Here is a 20,699-nt window from a genome sequence, read left to right on the forward strand (position 1 = left end):
CCTTTGAGGAGAAAAGCCACAGAGAGCATAGACCACTGAAGAACAGTGTTTTAAGAAAAATTGTGCAAAGAATACATATAAGCACCATGCTGGCTGAGCTGTTCGATACAGCTCTTTTTTACCTTGACTATAGTATGTTTGTATAAGCAGTAACAGACTTTTCTGTCATGTGGTGGCTTACTTGAAAAGGTCAACCTTTTGTAAGACATGCATTTACTATGCTTATTGTTTTCTATTGTAGGCAAAAATTTGACTTCCTAAAAATTGTTACTATACTGGGCAAATAATTTCTGAAAAAGTAATTCAGAGGTGAAAATTTACTGTGCAGTGGAGAGGATTTAATTCAATTATCTCTGTGTTACACTACTTAATGAAATTTGGGACATCCACAACTTTCTAATATAGCAAATTAAAAAGCAAAAGTATAGCCAGAAAATGACCTGTCTCTAGCTCTTTATCCTGTCCAAACGGTTTATGCCACTGCAGTACCAGTGGGTTAGAGAGAGGTAGGATGTTTCTATATAAGCCTTTACTGTGTAAATATTTATATCCATCTACATGAACACATTTTTCGTGTTTGCATCAGTATTATACTCTGATATCAAGAGAGCTTGGGACATGCCTATGTATTTGTAGTCTTCTGGAATTTGGTATATGCTATAGTAAAATAAGGTCCAAATTTTGTCTTGTGTCTCTCTAAGGAGTCACAAACTTGACTGAACTGCACTAGTAGAATAATTTGGAATGTGCCCCTAAAATATAAGAGGATGCTCTTGCTATCAACTTACCACTTCAATTATTTAAATGTTGCATCTGCCTCGGGATGCTTTTCCATGTTTGATACTAGCTGATTGCAATTCAAATATTTATATGCAGTACATTTTATGTAAATCATAGCATATACTGTCTTATCCATTACATGTATTTAGAAAGCATTTTCACTTAAGGCTTTTAATTCTGAGGATGGTATGTTGGCTTCTTTCCTAACATTGGCTCCACCAGGGAAAAGGGCCTTTGTTTGTCAGTGGTATTCAGCACAATTTGCCCTCTGGCAATGGAGGTAGATGGCCTACTAAAGTCTCTTTGATACTTGCAGATTGATTAGCAAAAACTTAAACACTAATTTGAGCAAACTAAAAGATTTTTTTTCAACAATAACTCAAGTGTCTTAAACATTTAGGGTTTTTTTTACTGACTTGTTTTTGTATTTAGAAACTGTTACATGAACATCTGTATTTTTTCAAGAAGAAACTTGTGCTTAATGACATTGAAAAAATCTGTGTGCTTTATATCTTTTGTGATGATGGTCTGCTTCACATCAATGCTATTCATCTTAATGCCATAACAATAATTTCAATTTATAATTTGAATGATGCATTAAACATAGAACTCAATTGTGTCTAAAATGTCAATATTTTACTGCTTGAAGTTCCCCTCCCCACCTTGATTAATTTCAAAGCTGGCTGGATGTATGCTTGTGTGCCCCCTGAGTCTGACCAAATTCCCCTTATAATTGATGGGAAGTTTTTTATTAACTTCAGCGTGAGTTGGGTTAGTCCATAACTTACAGGTGTGGACCTGGAAAGCCTGGATAGTGCTCAGCAAAATCAACGTAATACCTTTGGGAGCAGGAGGATGGTGTAAATGTTGTTTCTTTATCAGGGCTAGGGTTCTTCTTGTAGAAGAACAAAAAAGCAGGTGGAAAAGTAAGGAGCCTACTAGAAACCTTAGAAGAATATGAAAGAGTTTGAGGTCTGCAAGGTCAGGCAAGGTAGCTGGCTTCAGTATTTGACCTAGTATTCTGCTGATCTTATGTTTAACATCAGTGAAGTATGTGAATTTTTCCACTTCAGAAAAGAACCTGTGAAAGTGAGCTTGCCTGTGTTCTGGGATACCTGTTACTGACATGTGGCAGTGTTTGGGATGATGCTGTATTTGTCAAGAAGATGCGGAAAGAGGAACTGTAGATTACTGTTGTGGTTTAACCCCAGCCAGCAACTAAACACCACACAGCTGCTCACTCACTCCCCTGCTGCAGTGGGATGGGGGAGAGAATCAGAAAGGTAAAAGTGAGAAAACTCGTGGGCTGAGATAAGGACATTTTAATAGGTAAGGCAAAAGCCACGCATGCAAGCAAAGCAAACCAAGGAATTCATTCAGCACTTCCCATCGGCAGGCAGGTGTTCAGCCATCTCCAGGAAAGCAGGGTTCCATCACATGTAACGGTTACTTGGGAAGACAAAACGCCATCGCTCTGAATGTCCCCCCCTTCCTTCTTCTTCCCCCAGCTTTATATACTGAGCATGACATCATATGGTCTGAGAGATGCCTTTGGTCAGTTTGGGTCAGCTGTCCTGGCTGTGTCCTCTCCCAACGTCTTGTGCCCCCCAGCCTCCTCGCTGGTGGGGTGGGGTGAGAAGCAGAAAAGGCCTTGGCTCTGTGTGAGCACTGCTCAGCAGTAACAAAAACATCTCTGTGTCATCAACACTGTTTTCAGCACAAATCCAAAACAAAGCCCCACACTAGCTACTATGAAGAGAATTAACTATCCCAGCCAAAACCAGAACACATACTTAAAGAATAATTTGTCAGTAGCTCAGACTGGAAAGGTCCAAAATTGCTTTTCATCTCTGCTTTTTTGTCAGCTACCATCAGGAGCATAATGAGATTAATTAGACAAAACAAACTAAGCAATTGCTCGTGCCCTCTATTCATTTATTAAGTACATGCATGGCTTCAAGGGCCTTAGGTTAAAAAACAAACAAAGCTCTTCTGGGATATTGCTAACCCAGGCATTCATAAATGGTATATTCATTTAGTCACTTTTGAACCTTCAGGATTCAAGGTAGTAGTTCAAACTTTCTCCATCCATTCATGAATGTTGTAAGCTTGTTTTGTGGGGTGTGTACCTGTCTCACGTACCTGTCTGAATCCAGGTTTTAAACTCTATGAAATGTTTCTTCACTCATCCTTCACCTTCTCCCCTGTCTTTTTGAAAATAATATGACATTTCAGATAAATTAGAAGATTTGGCACTGCTGTTGCTGCTTGATAATTTGTGATGAAAGCAGATGATCACAATGATGGGAGGTTTTAAGCTTCTAGGTTATTAAAGACTAAGCAAATTTGTTGTGCTCTGAGTTTTGCTAAAAGGACTAATTTTTTGTTTCCTGGAAATATCACAATGTTTTGCTTCAGGATAGGATGGATGCTTCAGAATAGCAAAATGCAGGGCAAGCTTGGGAAACGTTTCTCTTCCTGTAGGGCAGAAGTGTAGCTTTGAATGCTGCAGGTGCAGCAGCTGGGATGCAAACCTGCTTCTGCTTTTATCTCAAGTGTAGGACTACAAGTCTACAGGTCTACAAGTGTGAACCAGCAGTCTGAGTGCAGCTGCTAGGGCTAACTACCTCTCCACCTGCAAAAACATACTCTTGGCCTCATAACATGAATTTGTTACTATATCATTTTCCTTTTGTTCAAACTGAAATAAACTGCAACCTGAATCCAGGTTCCTTACTCATAAACTCATTTTCTTTTTTCCTCAAAATTTTCTGTATGTGAAACCCTTGGATCCAGTCCTTGCACACGCTCAGAGTGAGTATGCAGATGTCAGCCACTGGTAGTGGTTTTGTTTCTTCAGTCCAGCCACAGCTCAACTGGTATTAACAGGGCTGTGTGTGATGGGATAGTTGGTATTCTGCTCTGAGGTAAACAGCTTCTGGCCATGCAGTAGGAATACTTGATCAGTTTGGGAAGAACATGATCATACCCCTGTGTCTTGAGTATAAGCTAATTTCATTTACTCAGGTGCTGTTCACTGGCAGTTTAACCAGAGAATTGGGCACATCATCACTGCTGAGCACATGTCGATCTGCCCAGATTCTTTGCGGTGTTCAGTATTCACTCCCTGATTATGAGCTTGGTTGAACCTCGTCTCCAGTGAGGAACACAGCAGCCTGGGGACATATAACCCAGCTGGGGACCCATCAGAGGGCAGCATGTGATAGCTGGGAGAGGCTGGAACAACACGTGTTGTATTTATACACCAGACATGCCGCGGAACACCCCTGCTGCCTTGAATTTGGCGCTTTTGGCAGTGCAGGAGTTGAATTTGAGAGCTCTCCTGGGCAGTTTTCACCTTGCCAGCACTGGCTGCTTGGGATGTTTTTATCAGTGTAAATTTGACCTGTTACTTGCTGCAAGCTCATTTCTTTTGCAGCCTGTAGGTAAACTACAATACAAAGATCCCTCCTGTCTGGCGATCTGGCTGCAAGCTCACAGCACTGGCTGGCAGTGGGAAATGGGACTTGGTCCAGTGTTTGCGCTGGAAATTTTTTCACATGGTTTATGGTAGCAGTTGTTGCTGGGGAGAGCCTGTCAGCCAAACTCAGCAGCCAATGCTGACTGCTGCAACTTCCATGACTGGTGGCAAAACTTAAGATATTGATGATTATTCTTTAAAACACAGTTCATGAAAGAAGACTTTTGTGTGAGTTTCACCTTTCATTTTCAGAATACATACATTTGGCCAAGTAAGCTCAAAGGAATCAGAAATCAGATACCACTACCGCCCAAAGCCTTATCTAAAATTTTAAATTCATGTTTGAATTTCACTTTTTTGGGTGGGATTGAGGATTGGTAAAGCTAAGTTTGGCCAGAAAGACAAACACAAGGCACAGCTGTAGTTACTACCAAGTTATGTGTGTACAAATGGGAAAACACTGGGCCCAAACTGCTTTTTCATTTTTAGAAACTGCCTGCTGGCTAAGCCTTAAGAGATTTTCCTGTTGCTGGTAGCAGAGGTAAATCTGTTGCCCTTTTCATAGACAGCAACTAGAAGCAACAAACTTAGAGGAGCAGAGCGCGTGGGGCAAGGGATAGGGAAGCTGAAACACTGAACATAAATCATTCTGTGATTCTGAGTTGGAAGGGACCTTAAAGATCATCTAGTTCCTATCCCATAAGCTTACCCATAAACTCTCAGTCAGCTCCTCATCCATCCCCAGGCAGAGCTCCATGCACTCCAACTGGTCATTGACATAGAGGGTGACACCCCCTCCTCGTCTCCCCTGCCTGTCCTTCCTAAACAGCCTGTATCCTTCCATTCCAGCACTCCAGTCATAGGACCCATCCCACCATGCCTCAGTGATGCCAATGAGATCATAGCCCTGGAGGTGTGTGCACGCGTCAAACTCATCTGGTTTATTCCCTGTGCTATGTGTGTTTGCATAGAGGCATTTAAGTTGGGCCCCTGATGAAGTTGACTTACTGGCTGGAGTGGCTGGAATTCCTTTGTGCTGTTCATCAGGTGCTCTCCTGCTGACCTGTGATCCCTCTCCAGGCTCTGGGCATCTACTGCTGGCAGTGGCATCAAACTGGTAGGAGTAGGATGGATTGAGGTTTCCCTCGCCTGGCAACTTTAGTTTAAAGGCCTCTTCACCACCTTGGCAAGCCTATGACCGAAGATACTCTTCCCCTTCTCTGATGAACCCTTATAGCCCCCAGTAGAGCAGGTTTCTCAAAGCTAGTCCCATGGTCTAAGTAGCCAAACCCTTGGCTGTGGCACCAGTCCTGTAACCATTTGTTGATTTGCCAGATTCAACTGGTCCTTTCAAACACGTTCCCTTTGACCAGGAGGACTGATGAAAAATAACCAGGGCTAGTTATTTCACAACAACAGAGCCAGCATGTTTGTATCTAGCCATATTGTTACTGAAAGGTGCACAGGCAGTAAGTTTTGCATGTACCACATACCAAAATCAAAACCAATACAGGATTGGAATTCAGTTCCAGCTCATTTACTGGATAGCCAGGTAAAAACTTGAAGACTGGGACATAGTTTTAATTATACTTATTTTGACAGGTTTCCAAAGTTATGCTGAATCTCTTTTCTTGTACTGAAGAGAGGTTCAGGGAAGAGTGGTTCTCTCCCACAAACTGTTCCAGCATATTAAAACGGCAAAGTTTGGCTTCTCTCCTTAGAAGCCTTTTAAGTCGGAGTGTGACATTGTTCTCACAAGTGCTGTCGTTTGGCCAGCTGGAAGTCTACCATATCCCATTCTATGCTATTTGCCGAGAGTGAAAGAGGAGAACAGCAATGGAGAGGGTAGTTGTCATAGTTATCAGATTAATTCTGTCTTCATTTGCAAGTTTAAACAAGTTATGTTGAACGCGTATTGGACCCTGGATTAAAAATGTAATGCGTGTGTATCTTACAGCATTTAACCAGTTTCAGGAACCCTTTTTCTTGCCCATAAAATGCCCCTTTCTTTCCCCCCCAAGTAAGTTCCACAGTTGTCAAGACTATCAAGAACTTACTTGTTTGCTTCAGTGCAAAAATTATTATATAGCCTTGAATTCTTGTTAGCGCTGGGTATCCAGCACATCCAAGAAAGAAGGAGTTGGATCTGTTTCTTCTTAGGCAGCATCAACAGATTTGTTTATTAAATTCCAACCTGTTACTCCTGTGGAAATCAGCGGAAAGCTTTCGGGATGGCACAGGTTGTTGCTTGAGCGTAACTGGTCCTGCCAAACCTTAATGATATGCAGGAGGGAAGGAAGGAAGGAACCTCACTAGACTCTCAGGGTATATTTAGGCAGTGAACAAACATCCTGCTTCCAGTGCATCTGTGTGGCTGGAAGAAGTGACTGCCAGAAAACTGTCCTTAACTGCTTTTCACCCTCTCAGATCTGCTGGTAGAAATACCTGTGGTCACGTTCCCTGCCCTGCTTTCGCTCACGTTGAGCTCGGCTAGTTTAAAGAGGCTGGTTGGTGGGCGTTTGCTGTGTTGGCTCGTTTTCCTTGGAGAGGGCAGGGTGTGATCCCACGAGCAGCTTCACTGGCAGGTTTGAAGGAGCAAGTCCATTGGGTGGAGAAGAGTGATGTGCAGGATGGTGACCCATGTCTTCGCGCCATTGTGGTTGTTCCTCGGTTGGAGTTTGCTTCCCCCCAGTCCTCCCCTGCATCCAGGAGGGGTGATGTGCAGTGCTGTGGGTAGCTGTGAAAGCTGAACACCCCGGGATGGGGTTTAAGCCCTGCCACAATTTTGAGTGCAGTCCCTTGGGAAGCGGCTCTTTATTGCTGGTTGAGCACGTTTGATGGGGATTTTTTGCCGAATAAAAAACGGAGCTCCAGGAGCATTGTGTTTACTGTCACCCTTAGCACAAGCAACACCTCTAAATTAGATTTACTGTTATTGCATGTGTCAGTTCTGGAAAATCAAATTATTTGGTGTGTTTGTTTTTACAGCTCAAGGATAAATCTCACTTCTAGCATAAGCAGGTGTAATTTCATTGAAGTAAATGCAGTTGTACTTCTGTCTGAATTCTTGGATTTGGCCATAAATCTTTGCTGCCTTTTAAAGAGACTTTCTCAGTTGCATTCAGTTCAGAGTCACACTATGAAAGCTTTGCACTGGTTTTGGAAAATGGGGAGGGGAAGACTCCCTGCGCACTTCAGCCTTCCCCAAAAGATTGCTTCTGTCACAGCAGATTAATCTTGGAAGTTTACAGGCTAGGAGCACAACGCATAGCAGTGAAGATTTGTTAAAGGGGGAGGAGAGGGGCCTCTTCTGCCGGTCAGAGCACGGTGGGGGGGAGCGTGGAAATAGTAAAAGCAGTGGGAAGGGAGGAAAAGACACACCCCTGATGGAGCGGTGCCTTCCAGGGAGAAGCACCCACTCGCTCACAGCTGGACCCGGCGAACACAAGCGTGCACAGTCCGTGGGGAGAGTGGGAGCTGACATGATGTGCTTCAACTCGATACAAAATGAATGAGCTGCTGTTCTCGGGGGTATTCGGCCCCCGTCGGTGAAGTACAAGTACACGGCTGCAGCAAGTGCACTTGGCATCATCTGGTGCCTAGAAACACGCTAGCGGAGACGGGGACCGGGCAGAGCGTTGAGTTGGGTGTTTGTGTGTGGCGTGCTTGGCATTAAATTCCTGTTCGCTGCAACAAAAAGGTAAGAAACTTTAAAAGTGACAAGAAAAAAACCTCAGCCTCCCTTGCTTCCCCCCCCCCCCCCCCCCCCCCCCCGCCCCCAGACAACAGTCTCACGTTAGGAGTAGCCTTTGTCTTGAGCTGTATTTTCAAAGCTATGGTCCATTAGTCTAAAGCTTCTGTGTGGATGCCTACAAGGCAAATTACAGCTCCTAGTGTGACAAAGGCAAGCCAGATTTCTCTAAGAGCTGACACTTAACAACCTTCAGGAGAGCACTGTAGCAGAAATGCTGGACTGTGTGCTGAGCGGTAAGGATTTGATGCTGTTCTCCCTCTCCTTTATCCCTTCAGATGTTGCTCATTTGAGCAGTAAGCTAACTAATGGATCCTGATGATTAATATGTTTGGGGGTCTGTGTCCCGCTCAGAATTGCAGGTTCCTGAACTGGCTGCGGTTACTGGCTGCATACTGACCAGCCTGATTCTGTAGAGGATGATCATAATTTGTTTTTACTGGTAAAGCTGTGTTAATGGATAAAAAGATGCTGTAGGTAAGAACAGCAAAAACCTCGCTTACTGAAGAGAAGAAACTCCTGTGTTTTCCCGCAAATGTACAGTGCCTGTATAATTATTTATGTGTAATTCCCAGCTAACTTCTAGCTAGCCAGTCTGGGCTTTCTTCTTTCAGCCCGTAATTGACAATGGAGATTGTGCAATTTGAAATCTTTGTAGAGCTCCAAAAGAAGTAAAAATGTTTAAAGACAGAAGTATTACACTGTATGGAGGGATACATACATGTAAAAATATATTTGGTTGAAGTGAAATGGTTAATGGCTTTTTTGACAGAAGAGGAAACTTCATGATTTAAATATAATGTATTGCCTTGAGGTCTCTGTGCTTACTTAATCTTATCTGTATTCATAAAGAATTTGCAGCAGGAGAAATTTCATTGATTTGTTAATTGATATATAGCTTTGAATCCTCATTATGCTGGGTGCAGAGGGGAAGGAAGAGAGACAAGCACATTTATCTTTTGCTTTAAACTCAGCAGCTTCGCTCTTACATTAGGTTTCTTGAATGTTATGGAACCTCATTGCTCTCCCTGTTCTGTGCAGTAATTTTTGCTTTCTTAAAGGATAGCAAACATTGCCGAGTCTTGATCCTCTATTGTAAATATATGAAGTGTTTAATCTCTTAAAACTATGGCTTTAATTATGTTTTTGTAGCTGTTGCCTTGCAGTTAATGTAATTATAACAACTTGTGAGTGAGGAAGAGGATATTATTTAGCCCTGGAGCATTTCTCAGTAAAAATTGGCTTATTTATTTTGTAGGTTAAAAGAAAGAAAGAGGAAGATAGTGGGGTTTTATTATGTAATACCAGCTAGATCTTTTTTGTATATTTTTTTTAAGTACAGGTTAGTTTTCCCTTCTACAACAGTGGATGTATATAAATAAATATCCTTATCTATGAAGATATTTTAAACACTGAGCAGTTGGAATACAGATGAGGATCAAACAAACTGCGTGAATTAGTATTTTAGATAATTAAGGTGTGTATTGAAGGTCCCTGGTGTTTCTTGTATTGTTACAGTCTGTTGGGTATCCTGTTGAGCAAGGCTTTCTGGTTCACCGTTTGGAGTTTCCTGTGTTTCATGACATGAAGTAAAACTTTGTTACTGGGGACAAAATTCTGATCTAATTGATATTAGTGCTAGTATTGATTCAACTGCTCTGTATAGCTTTAATTTGTGTTAGAGTGCAGACTTTGGTCCAGTGTAGTTTAAGATAGGCTGAGATAACCTTATTCTCTGGGTAAATTAATCCAGGTCAAAAACTGAAATTCAACAATTCTAAATTGGGGAGTATTAAGTCAGTAAGAAGTATTAAGTTTCATTTCCTCCTATTAGAAAATAACTGGCATGTCCCTGAATTTGGTTTGGTATCTACCAAGGAAAACGACATCTCCTTTTTTCTTCTGTTGTTGTATTTTGATGTGACATTAAAGCCTTCTCTATATGCTTTAAGAAGTTTCCAAATTGGAAATATCTTTATGGCTGAATTTAATAATTCTTAAAAAAATTAAACCAGAAAATCTTATATCCAACTGGTCCATCTAAAATGGTGGTCTAGTGATTTGGGGAGAAGGTGGCCTGCTATTCAAAGCTCTTTTCATGCTTGCAGAAAAGTGTTTGTTTTCCCTAACAAGCCAAACATAACATTTCCTCAGGAAAGGGAAGTGGTCTGCAGTGGTTTATGAAAGATGCCCCTGGTTTACATCAGGAGAGCAGGTGCCTGGGGTGACCATGTGTTTCAGGGACTGTAAGTGCGCCCACTCTTTCATCTCAGGTCTTCAGTCACTGTCATTTAGTGTGTGCAGATGAGGAAAACCCTGAAGAAATGGTACAGTGACCTGAGGTTGCATATTTATGGAGAGGACTTGAAGAATAACAAGGAGCCAGCTTGTCTGTCAGATAGCAGTATGTTGTCTAGCACCCAAACTGTTAGTGGGACTTACTGATTCAGAGCTGGTTCTGGTCTTACCAGTACAATTTAGTCTTTACAAAATGTGGATTCATAGAATACGTCAGGCTGCCTCATATTTTCTTTTTTATTGTAAAAATAGAATCTGACTAGGTTATAGTAGTCTTCATAATATATGATTAGCAACAGAAGGCTAGATCAAGCCATCAATTTTTAAGCAGAAATCTTCTTTGCTACCAGTGGAGAATTGCTTAAAAATTGATGGCACAATCTGGCCCACAATGAACAGGGGATTTCTGCAGAAAGCGTTAGTTGTACTTCTACTCAGTCTCCAGCCTGATAGTGGCAGGGACCTAGAAACTCAAGGCCAGTCTGCTGGAGTAGTCTGATACTTGTTGGAAGACAAAAGGCTTAAGGACTATTTTTTTTTTTTTTTTTTTAAGGTTAAAAAGCTAACAAACCCTTAGAAAAATTATAAACCACAGCTATTTTTCTTTCAGTGAAAGCAACTATATTTCTCTAATGGCATACATAACTGAAGTACATAATCATTCTCTAAGCAACAGAGAGACTTCCAAATGCACAGAAATGAAGGTTATTACCTTTATTTGTTCATGTTATGTTGTTGAGCTGTAAATACATTTTACATAAACATTTTGCTGTATTAAGTGCTACTAAACTTTGTAGTTACAAATTAGAAAAGCAGAGTAGGGCCTCTTCTGTACCTCAGAGGATATGCTTGAGCAAGTACTTATAACTGTAAATAAAGATGGAAGGCTTGTGCCATGCATCATTATTTTTAATCAAGTAAAATGTGGTTTACTCCACTAAAACTCTACAGAAATTGAAAGCAAAGACATTTCAGTTGGTCATTATCTCTTAGGAAGAGAGGTGGTCTGGGGTGCTGATGAAGGGTGTAGTCCCACGTGGAAATATTTAAGGGCTGTGGAGGTTGGAGGGTAGACCTCTGTAGTTGCTCAGGGTGTAGGTGACACCTGGTAGCCTTATTTTTTTTCTGATCTGCTCAAAAAAGACAACTGGGGAAGTTGCAGTGTTAACTTCTTCACCCTGTTAGCTGAATGCTCAGTCACAGAAATGGTTGGGCTGTAGACTTAAATTAACCCTGCCAGGTACAGGGAAGTAGACTCTAAGGCTGTCCCAGGCTCATGTGCAGTGCAGTGCCCCACTAAAACATTAGCAGAGCATGGGAGCATGACCTTGATCCTTATATACCTTTTTGGAGACACCAACAAGAACAAAAGTTTTTGGGTTTGTTGGTGTGGCTTGCTCTCTATCACATTGTAGTCTTACAGTGACCCTTGTTGAAGTAGAAGACACAACAGTAGCAACCTTGGAATATTTGGAGTCCAGGACATCTGTCCCAGTCACCAGGATGGATGGGTGCCCAGGAGACCTGAGCTGCCGGGGCTCTCAGCATGTCATTTCACCCCTGCCAGCCTCCCTCTGCCCAGTGCTGAGACAGACCCATAGGCTGGTCATCTGCATAAGCACAGCATCGCCATGTCCATCTGCATAGCACATCTCTGTCCTGTGCGTTGAGGCATTTCTGTTAGACGGTCACAGGAGAGAAGTTACCCTGGAAAGGACTGCAGTAGGTCACCTAGACCAGCCTCCTGCCCAAAGCCAGGCAGGGTTCAGGATTACCTCAGGGCCGTTTCTGGTTGATATTTTCAAAAACCTCCAAGAATATAGATTGCACAACCTCTTCGAGTATCTCTCTGGGCTTACTTGCTTTCTTGGCAAAGAAACTTGGGATTGCTTTATTTTTTAAACCCTCCCATGAGTGACTGGGCTAAACAAGCCCACCTAGTCTCCAGGCTAAACAAGCATGGTTCCTGCACCTTGGTGGCCCTTGGCTGGACACCATGTACTGGTGGGCCCAAACCTCGATGCAGAAATCCAGATACAGCCTTATGAGTGCCACATGGAGGGTGTTTTTTGGGGTCAGTGGTGTTACCACTGTGCCTCTCAGTTTATTCACTTCCCAGTGAAACCTCCATTGCCCTTCAGCTTGTGGGGTGGGCATTGTATACCAGCGATAGGATGCAAGTTGCATTAGTCACTGGTGTACAAAACCTGGGGCTGGAAGGAGAAATTGTCTCATACTCAAGCACTGTCACATATTGTGCAGACCTCTCCCGCAGGATGGTGCCCCATGAGTTACACTGCTCTCTGCAACCGTCTTGCCTCCACTGTGTCCCTGGGCCGGGTACAACCCTCTGCGAGAGGAGTGTGGAGGAAAGGGGGTGATGAGGGAGGCGGGCACCATCAGCAGTACTGTGATGCACTGCCTCCAAAGGCGCTTACTGGAAAACAACCTGGAAAAAATGGACCTGGCAGAAGTGGTGTGGGGGAGGAGGAAACTGTCACCCCCTTCCCGAGGAGGCAGCGTCTCCTCGGGGCTCGATCTAGGAGGGGGGCTCCTTTCTCACACCTCTGCATGCTGGAAGGTCGCGGGCTGTTTTCCTCAGAGGTCTTGGCCTTTTCCCCTCAGAAATGAGTCTCAAATCCTGCGTAGCAGCCCTGACACAATTTTCTAGGTATCGTTTTCCTACGTTATTGGCAGGCTCTGGTTTGACCCCTTTTAACTCCGTCAGCTTGGAAAAGGATATGTAGGGCAGCATACTGAAGCACTTGCACAGCTGCTCTTGCAGCATTGCTGGCACTTGGAGCCATCAGCAAGATCTGCCATTTGAACTGAAACTTCCTGTGTCTGCTTTTTAGCCTTGGGACAAATTTTTTTAATTTTATTTATTTGACTTTAAAGGTAAATAATTTAACCGTATTCGAGTTACCAGAATGTGAAGAGAATACAGGCAAATAGTCTTTTGTGTGAAAATAATTCATAAATTACAAGATGCTTTATGAGGAGGTATTGGGTTGATTGGAAAGCTGTAATTAACTGGTTAGAAGCAGGATGCAGCCGCCTTTGATTTGCATGCATCCCATGGTGTGGGAGTCCCCCAGCTGGAGCCCTGCTCGTTCCTCACTGCCTGGGCAAGTCCAGCAGCCCAACTGCTTGTGTTTTTCTCTCACCTTCCTGAATTTCTTCCTGTGCTCTTTTCTTTGTTTGTAGCTGGCAGCTGCAATGGTGATTGTTCTATACAATTGTATCTTGCATAACGATAGGGTAATTAACATATCTCCCTTTAAGAGTTTGCACCAGCGGGTCATGTTTTGAGTCTAATCATTGATTCCAACGACCATTTAGGCTTGAAAAACTTCCAATATTTGCAATGCTGAGATCTAATTTTAACCCTTTAATTTATAAAATGTTACCAATAGGCATGGTGAAGTCCTTGCTGATTCTGCAAAGCCCAGCAGAACGCCCATGTAGCTGAAGCGAAGGAATGAGTGGGGTTTTGGTTGGGGAGATCCACACAGGTCACCACTGGATATTGAAAAGGGGAAACTCCCAGCTCACTGCATGGAAGGAAGTGGAGCAGAGCGCCCTGTTTCTTCTTCTTTACGATGAGGCTGTCTCACACTTTCGTTGTAAAATTTCTGGGAAAGTCCATTGCATTTGTAAATATGGGTCTTCTTTCCAACTTGGCTGCTTTCATACAATCATAAAACAGCCCAGGTTAGGAAGGAACATCAGAAGACAATCTGATGAACCTTTCATGGGAAAGGGAGCCTAAATGAGATCGTCTAGCACCCTGTCCCTGGAGAGGTTGTTGCAGTGAATTATTGTACTTCATGAGGAGCCACATGGAAATTACAAGAGGGAACGGGTACAAGTTGAGACATATCGTCTTGACATAAGAAAGAAATTAAACCTCTAGCTATGTACATGTGCATCCACGTGTGACTCGCACTCCTGTGTTGGATGGATGCAATAGTTAACCATATGCACATGTAGTTAAGAACTGGCTTAGGAAGCCTATGTTTATTCCAGATCTACTTGCTAAGCCATTTCAATCCCTGTAAGCTTTGCAAGCTTGCTGAAGTGAGATGTTTAATGGGAATTGCATCCCTTCCCTTCAGTGTGCTGTGTCTTTAATCCTGCCCTTATTACTTGAGATGGGATGATTTTTTCACTCTACTACTTTTTTCTTGGAGTCAGTTACAAACTAGGATGATGTAGGGTCCCACATTTTTGTGCATGGTGCATGAACCTTGCTCGGATGCTCACTGGAGATGAGCCCTTCTTAAAAGAGAGGAGTTGTGAGCTGCATGCAGGAGGCAGGGGTGGGAGAGTAGGACTAAGCAGCTCTCTTCTGGAGAATGATTATTATCCCTGTAGAGGCACTATACATTGCATAAAGTGGCCTCCTGTTTTTAAGGAGGGGTGGGCAGAAGCAGGTGGCAACCCACCTCGTTCCCCAGTGCAGCTCACCAACCCTTTGTGGTAACGTCACGGGAAACCACGACAGCTTTCTTCACACGTACCTGCGCGCTCACACTGCTGGTGTCTCCTGGTGGCTGGCGTGACCTGGAAAGCAGCCAGCTGTGGTGGGTGCTGGGGTCCTGCAGCGAGCCCCCCTGGGGGCTCGGGCAGGGAGGAGGGCAGGCAGAGCAGCTCTGCGGGAAGGGGGAGGAGGGCAGTCCCCAGCTAGGGAAGCTTGCGCCTCTCCTGCCCACTTTCGGGAAAGGGGTGTTGGTTAAGTTGTACCAAGAGTTACTGGTTGATGAATAGTGCTTCAGAAATGAAGGCGTGTAGTGATTGTATATGTCCTGGCTTCAGCTCGGTGCTCATGTGAGGTTGTTACCTAGGCTGTCGCTTCTTCAGTGTGAAACTTTCAGAGGAACCCAAGTGACCTTGGGGCCTGAGCTTTTGGAAAAGGCATTAAAAAAACTCATTATGATCTTTCTACTCTTTCAGTTTAAACAACGTCAGGTTTTCACAGCCTGAAGAATTATTCCTGTTTGTTTTGTCAGTGTCTGCTTTAAATAGCGTTATTTTGGAAGAAGGAAGGTTCATGTACTTTGTATGTCTATTTATGCTTTCTGCATACTACTTCCCGGACTTGTGTGTGGTATTTTAAGCTTGATTACCTCCCAGTGTTGATATGTCTGTGCTGCCTCTCTAAATTCAGCTGATGCCTGTTGGCTTCATTGCATGTTTCCAAAAATACAAACTTCAGAGCAACAGGATTCAACTAAAATAAGCGTCGTAAGGAAATAGTGGCAGTATGCTTATATACACTGTGCTACAAACAAACAGCGAACATTAAACATACAGCAGTTCTTTCAACTACCTTGTCTCATCATATGCTGGAGCTCTGTCTGCGTGAGTGCTTTCTAACTTGCTCTTTCTGTTTCTTCATGCTTCCGTGGATTCAGAGAGAGGTAAATGATTTTTGTTTTTCCATTTTCGTGTTTATCCTTCCGGCATGCACCAAACAATGTCATATCAGTTTGCTTGTATCAATGAACAGAAGCTAATCTTCAGTGAGCAAATTAGTATCACTCTGTCAGCTTTTAACAGTATTGTCAAGTTGATATTGCCTGTTGGTTTGGTTTTTTCCAGGTCCCAAACCCTGTAGTACTAGAACAGTTTAAAATCATGTGATGCGGTGGGTTTTGATGTTTGCTTCTGATGTTTGAATTTAAAATTTAGATTATGTTGTTCTCTGCAATTTGAAATGCAAGAAAGTTGTATTAAAATCTCACCTTTTATTTAAAAAATCAAAAACCTGTGATGCTAAGAGTGGGGGATTTAAGAGCTAGGTTTAGCGAGAGGTGGAAATGTCAATGTTTATTTCCTATTTTTGGTATTTGTTTTGGATCCAGCTGGGTTGGCTGCTTGTCTTTTGAGTTAGAAGAAAAGTTGTCCCCAGTATGTTTGATTTGTTTGGATATACAAAGAGATCGTTTGGGATTCTCTACAATGCTTCCCGTTTCATGGGAGCGCAGACAGTAAGGCATTGTAGTCAGGTGCTTTGCAGCACAAGGGCTGCAGCCACTCCAAAGGCTCTTACTGATAGAACTGCATCCCTTAGATGAGATTTGGGGTTTGTTTGCTCTTCTAAATTGCAAGGACTTGAAAGTAGGACTGAGCAGAAGGAATGTGGTTTAGAGATGTGGACTGTTCCTCGTGCTTGCTTTGTGGAATATAATGAGAACGGTTTCCAGGCTTGACTGGTTTTTAATCAATTCTTTAGGCAGTGTTGGCCTAGGGAAATGTTTGAACTTTCTTGATTATGGCTTTGCAATCTAATGTAGATTTCATGCATGTGCAAAGTGATGATCCTCCCAGACTAACACTGGCAAAAGTGTGCTGCAAGCAGATTTGTGGGTAGTGTCTGTGCATGACTGCTGTGTTCTCTGTCTGAATAATAAAGAACAAAGGAGAACTAGTAAGCATTGCTTATAAAATAAATCACACTGGAGAGATTAACTGTTCTAGTGTAGTCTGCTGTCTTCTTCAGTTAAATCTGTAGTAGTGCTTTGAGCATCTCAACTTGATGTGTCTCTTTATTAAATCTTTAAATATTCCTTATAAACAAAGGCCCACATCTTCTAATTAGATCTGGAAGATAGAAGCATTGTCAAAAATAGCTAAATACTTATTTGTCAAAACCAAATTTAGAGGATCTGCTGCAAAGAGGCTGTTCAGAGGTTCACAGGCATAACCACACATTAATTTACTTAAAGGAAGTTCAGCACTCATCAGAAATGCTAGACTAGCCAACCTAAGGAGTTAAACCACCACTTTGCAATGCTACAAAGGAGAAGCAGCAACTGCAATGGCCTTGATAGCCTACCTCATTTGTGTCTCTTTGCGTTGAAAGCTGTGCTGCGCAGGATAGGAAAGCAGCCCCTTGCTTGTGCATATCTCATAAATGCTGTGAAGCAATTAAACAAACAAAAAAATCCATGAAAAATTTATGGCAGCAAAGTCAGTGGTTTTCATAGGATCTGCTCCTGAATTTCTGTCTTCCTTTAAGTTCATTTACAAAACAAGCTGAGGTCTAACCTGCTGCTTGACTTTTTGACTTGCTCCATCTGGCTAGCAGTTGGTGAACAGCAGTAAGCCCTATCTGCCCCCAAGCACCAGCTGAACGTGGCGCACTGGTAGCTGGGACCCCCTCGTGCTGCTGGCACGTGGTGCGGGGTCCTGCATGCTCCGGCGGAGGCGGCCTGTGTCCCTGGGACCCTCTCCCCGGTGCCCTGCCAGTGCTACAAGAGCACAGAGTCTCCAGGGCAGTCTTGGTAGTGACCACGGCGTAAGTGATAGACTGTCCTCCTTGCCCTGACAGCAGTACTTCAGCCTTATGAACGTGAGGTGGGGTTGGGGAGGAGGACCAGCATGGAACATAAATCTTAGCTGTACAGTCTGTACTGTAACACAGCTCATGGATCTGGAGAGCTTAGATACTGAGTTGTGCTTTGACATGACTCTGTGTAAATCTGTGGCCCTTTGGAGGGGTGGAATATAGCCCTTGGTAAGAGAAAGGGAAATGGTGTGTAACATCTCAGAGTCATATTTCTGGCTAGGGAGGCAGCAGTGGCAAGGCAGACCGGAGTCCTGTCGTCCCCCCTGCAAGAGGAGGCGGTGGGCAGCGTTAAGACATGGAAAGCGTGTCTGGGGGAACGGCTTCTGCAGCTTTGTGAGGATCAGGACGCAGGAAGGAAATTGGAGTGAAAGTCGTGCAAATGCTTTCAGGCTTGGAAGCGCTGGGCTCTGAAGGGCTGAGCTGGGTATCGGACATATCAGCTCTGTGAGGGTTTTAACAAATTTTGGAAGCATGCTGAACTGTGGTGATGATAAAACATCAAAGAAAAACCAGCAGGCTGTGTGTTTTAGGGCTGCCAGATTAAAGCCTTTGAGTATCACACAAAGTAGCCATAGCTCCTCCTTGAGAGTTAGCAAGTGACGTTATCAAGGAATGAAGCAAACAGCCTTTCAGCAGGGGATAATTTGCCCTACAAACTTTATGCATGAATTAGAAAAACAAGATACGCTGTGTCAATGCCAGACTATTTGAGGAGAAATTCAGTAAATGCAGAACTGATGTTTTGCTGCAAGGGAAACCCATTTTCAAGTTGTGTGAGAACTGAAATATGAAAAGTCTCCCAAAAGTCTCCGCTTGGGAGGCCATCTTAACTACTTGCATCAAAAATTAATGACCAGTGTAATGTAGTGGTGGCCAAGTCTGCCATTCTTGGTTGTAGCTGGGGAGCAGCCAAAGAGGTGCAGGAGCTCTGGGGGACGGAGCGCTTGGAGTGAAAAAAAATGGCAAGGCTTTTGTATGTTTTCAGGATTGCCAACAAATGTCGGAAGCATAGGGAAAATTCGTTCTTTCCCACATCTCTTCCAACTCTAATCACTGAGGAGAGAGGAGTACATGTGCTTAAATGCACCATGACTATCTGGGAGAAATGGGAAGGAGAAGACTTGTGGGAGTAGTTATTTTTCTTCCTCCTGCAGGATTTGATTCCAAAGTGGTTAGTATAGTCACCTGGAGATGGAGCTGTGGGTTTCCTTCGGAGGGCGTGGGCAGGAAGCAGTGGTTTTATTCAGTGTCTGTTTGGTATCTGGTAGGTGAAATGGAAGTTGAAAGGTCCTCAGTAAATCTTCCACAAACAGATTTTGCAGCTTGTGTGAATCCTGTTTGTTTCATCTAGTTCTGGTTTCATACTTTTGGGTGTTTCTCCCTAACTTTGCAAACTCCTTGATATGAGCCTAATAAAGACAAGTGAACTGAACAGAGTCCCAGAATTAATTTCAGCTCTAAATCAGTCCCCTCCCTCCTATGTGAAAGAGGGTCTTTTTAAAAGATGTAAAATGTTAATCCAGAAGTTCTGTAATTTCTGTTATACATATTACTGCAGGATTTCTTGCACCTCACCTTCTCTGCCGGTTATGATACTAGAATATTTGTGTGTCATGGAAAAACCCCATCAGAGCATGGTCTCGTTGGTGTTACATTTGTCCACTTTTCTTCTCATGTGTCTCCTCTCGCTTGCCTTGTTCTTCTCTGCTCACTTCACATGTTCATGTCTCACTGGTGAATAGCAGCCTCCCCCCAGGTGCCTTCTGACCCTGCTCAGCTGTACCAGTGGCTGCTCTCCCCTTTTTTCTCCCTGCTTGCACAAATCACGGTCAGCTGTTTGCAGGAAAGCAAAGTGAAGCCGGAAGGTAATAGACTCAGGAGATGGTTTCCCCACAGCCCGGCGGTGTGTGCTCTGTGACGTTGCAGGAGTCGCAGAAGTCTGTACATCAGTACGTAGAAACCGACAGTCATCTTCTGTAGGCTATTCTGGCTGAATTTCAATCAATTTTAAGCCAAGCCCAGAGGATATCATTTTCTGGTTCAGGAATTCTTGTTACAAATTGTAATACATAAATCCATAAAGCAATTTACATTTTGCTGCATGTGTATCATTTTAATATAGTTGTTTTAAATAGCAATTTAATTTTGATTGATAAAAGTAAAAAAAAAATAATTTCAGACTTCAGGGCTAGGGTGTTGGGGTTTTTTAACCAAAAAAAAAAAAAAAAGATTAATGCCATTCTACACTCCTTTGAAGAAATAAGTTTATAGTGAGAAAGTAATGGAGGATATGCTGCTCTTTCAGGCTGTAGTTAATTGGGATGCCTCCTAGGACTTTAGCTAATAGTGGCAAATGGCTATGACTGCTACTCAAACAGGACAGCGTTCGCATAAATTGCATTTAATGTGATTATATTCATTCAAGGTTGAGCAGCTAAGTAATGCCTAGCCAGGTGTTAAATAGGTATGGCTATCTAAGGTTTAGTCAATTACTGTAGACATTTGCCAATTAAAGAGGGTAAAAGAGCAAACCAAAATGAAAATCCTTTCTACTTAGCACCTTACATTGACTTTGCAATTCTCCAAATTGCTTTTTAAATAGTCTCTCTCTAGTCCTGTACTCTTTCAAAATAAAGACATTTCTACTGAATTTTTAACTGTTTAGCAGAACCAGTCTTACCCACTTGTGCAGCAAAATAATTTTCTTACCAATTTTTCTGGTTTTCTAGCTTTTTGCCAGAGTACTGATTTACATCTAGTTCCTATAACTGCAAAGATACTGGTGGATCATGCAGTACATGTGCAAATTATTTAAAAAAAAAATAAAACAAGCAAACAACCTACTATACAGTACCCCTTCTCTATAATCCTGTATCAACAGAAGTAGTGTGCTTGTGTTATAAAGTTTTAAGAATATACAGCTTTTTTCTGCAACAAAATACATTATTCTCCCACTAAACATCTTGCTGCTCTCCCCACTGACATAAAAGGGAATTTTACCAAGAGCTGTGGTTCAAATCCCACAGATTTCATGT

General features: G+C 42.8%; 1 protein-coding gene across 11 annotated transcripts in view; it reads left to right on the forward strand.

Annotated features, from left to right (window-relative positions):
• APBB2 (amyloid beta precursor protein binding family B member 2) overlaps window positions 1-20,699 on the forward strand; it is a 198,749-nt gene that overhangs the window by 161,520 nt on the left and 16,530 nt on the right. The window contains exon 1 of one of the 11 annotated variants that reach the window (XM_049792355.1): window positions 7,888-7,961. The exons of 9 other annotated variants lie outside the window; for them this stretch is intronic. The gene's annotated coding sequence lies outside the window, so the exon portion shown is untranslated. Of the gene's footprint in view, window positions 1-7,887; window positions 7,962-15,706; window positions 15,734-20,699 lie in introns of those variants that run through there. One more of the 11 variants, XM_049792364.1, reaches the window with a different exon arrangement.

The sequence above is a fragment of the Accipiter gentilis genome, chromosome 3 (assembly GCF_929443795.1).
Source record: "Accipiter gentilis chromosome 3, bAccGen1.1, whole genome shotgun sequence".
NCBI classification, from domain to species: domain Eukaryota; kingdom Metazoa; phylum Chordata; class Aves; order Accipitriformes; family Accipitridae; genus Astur; species Astur gentilis.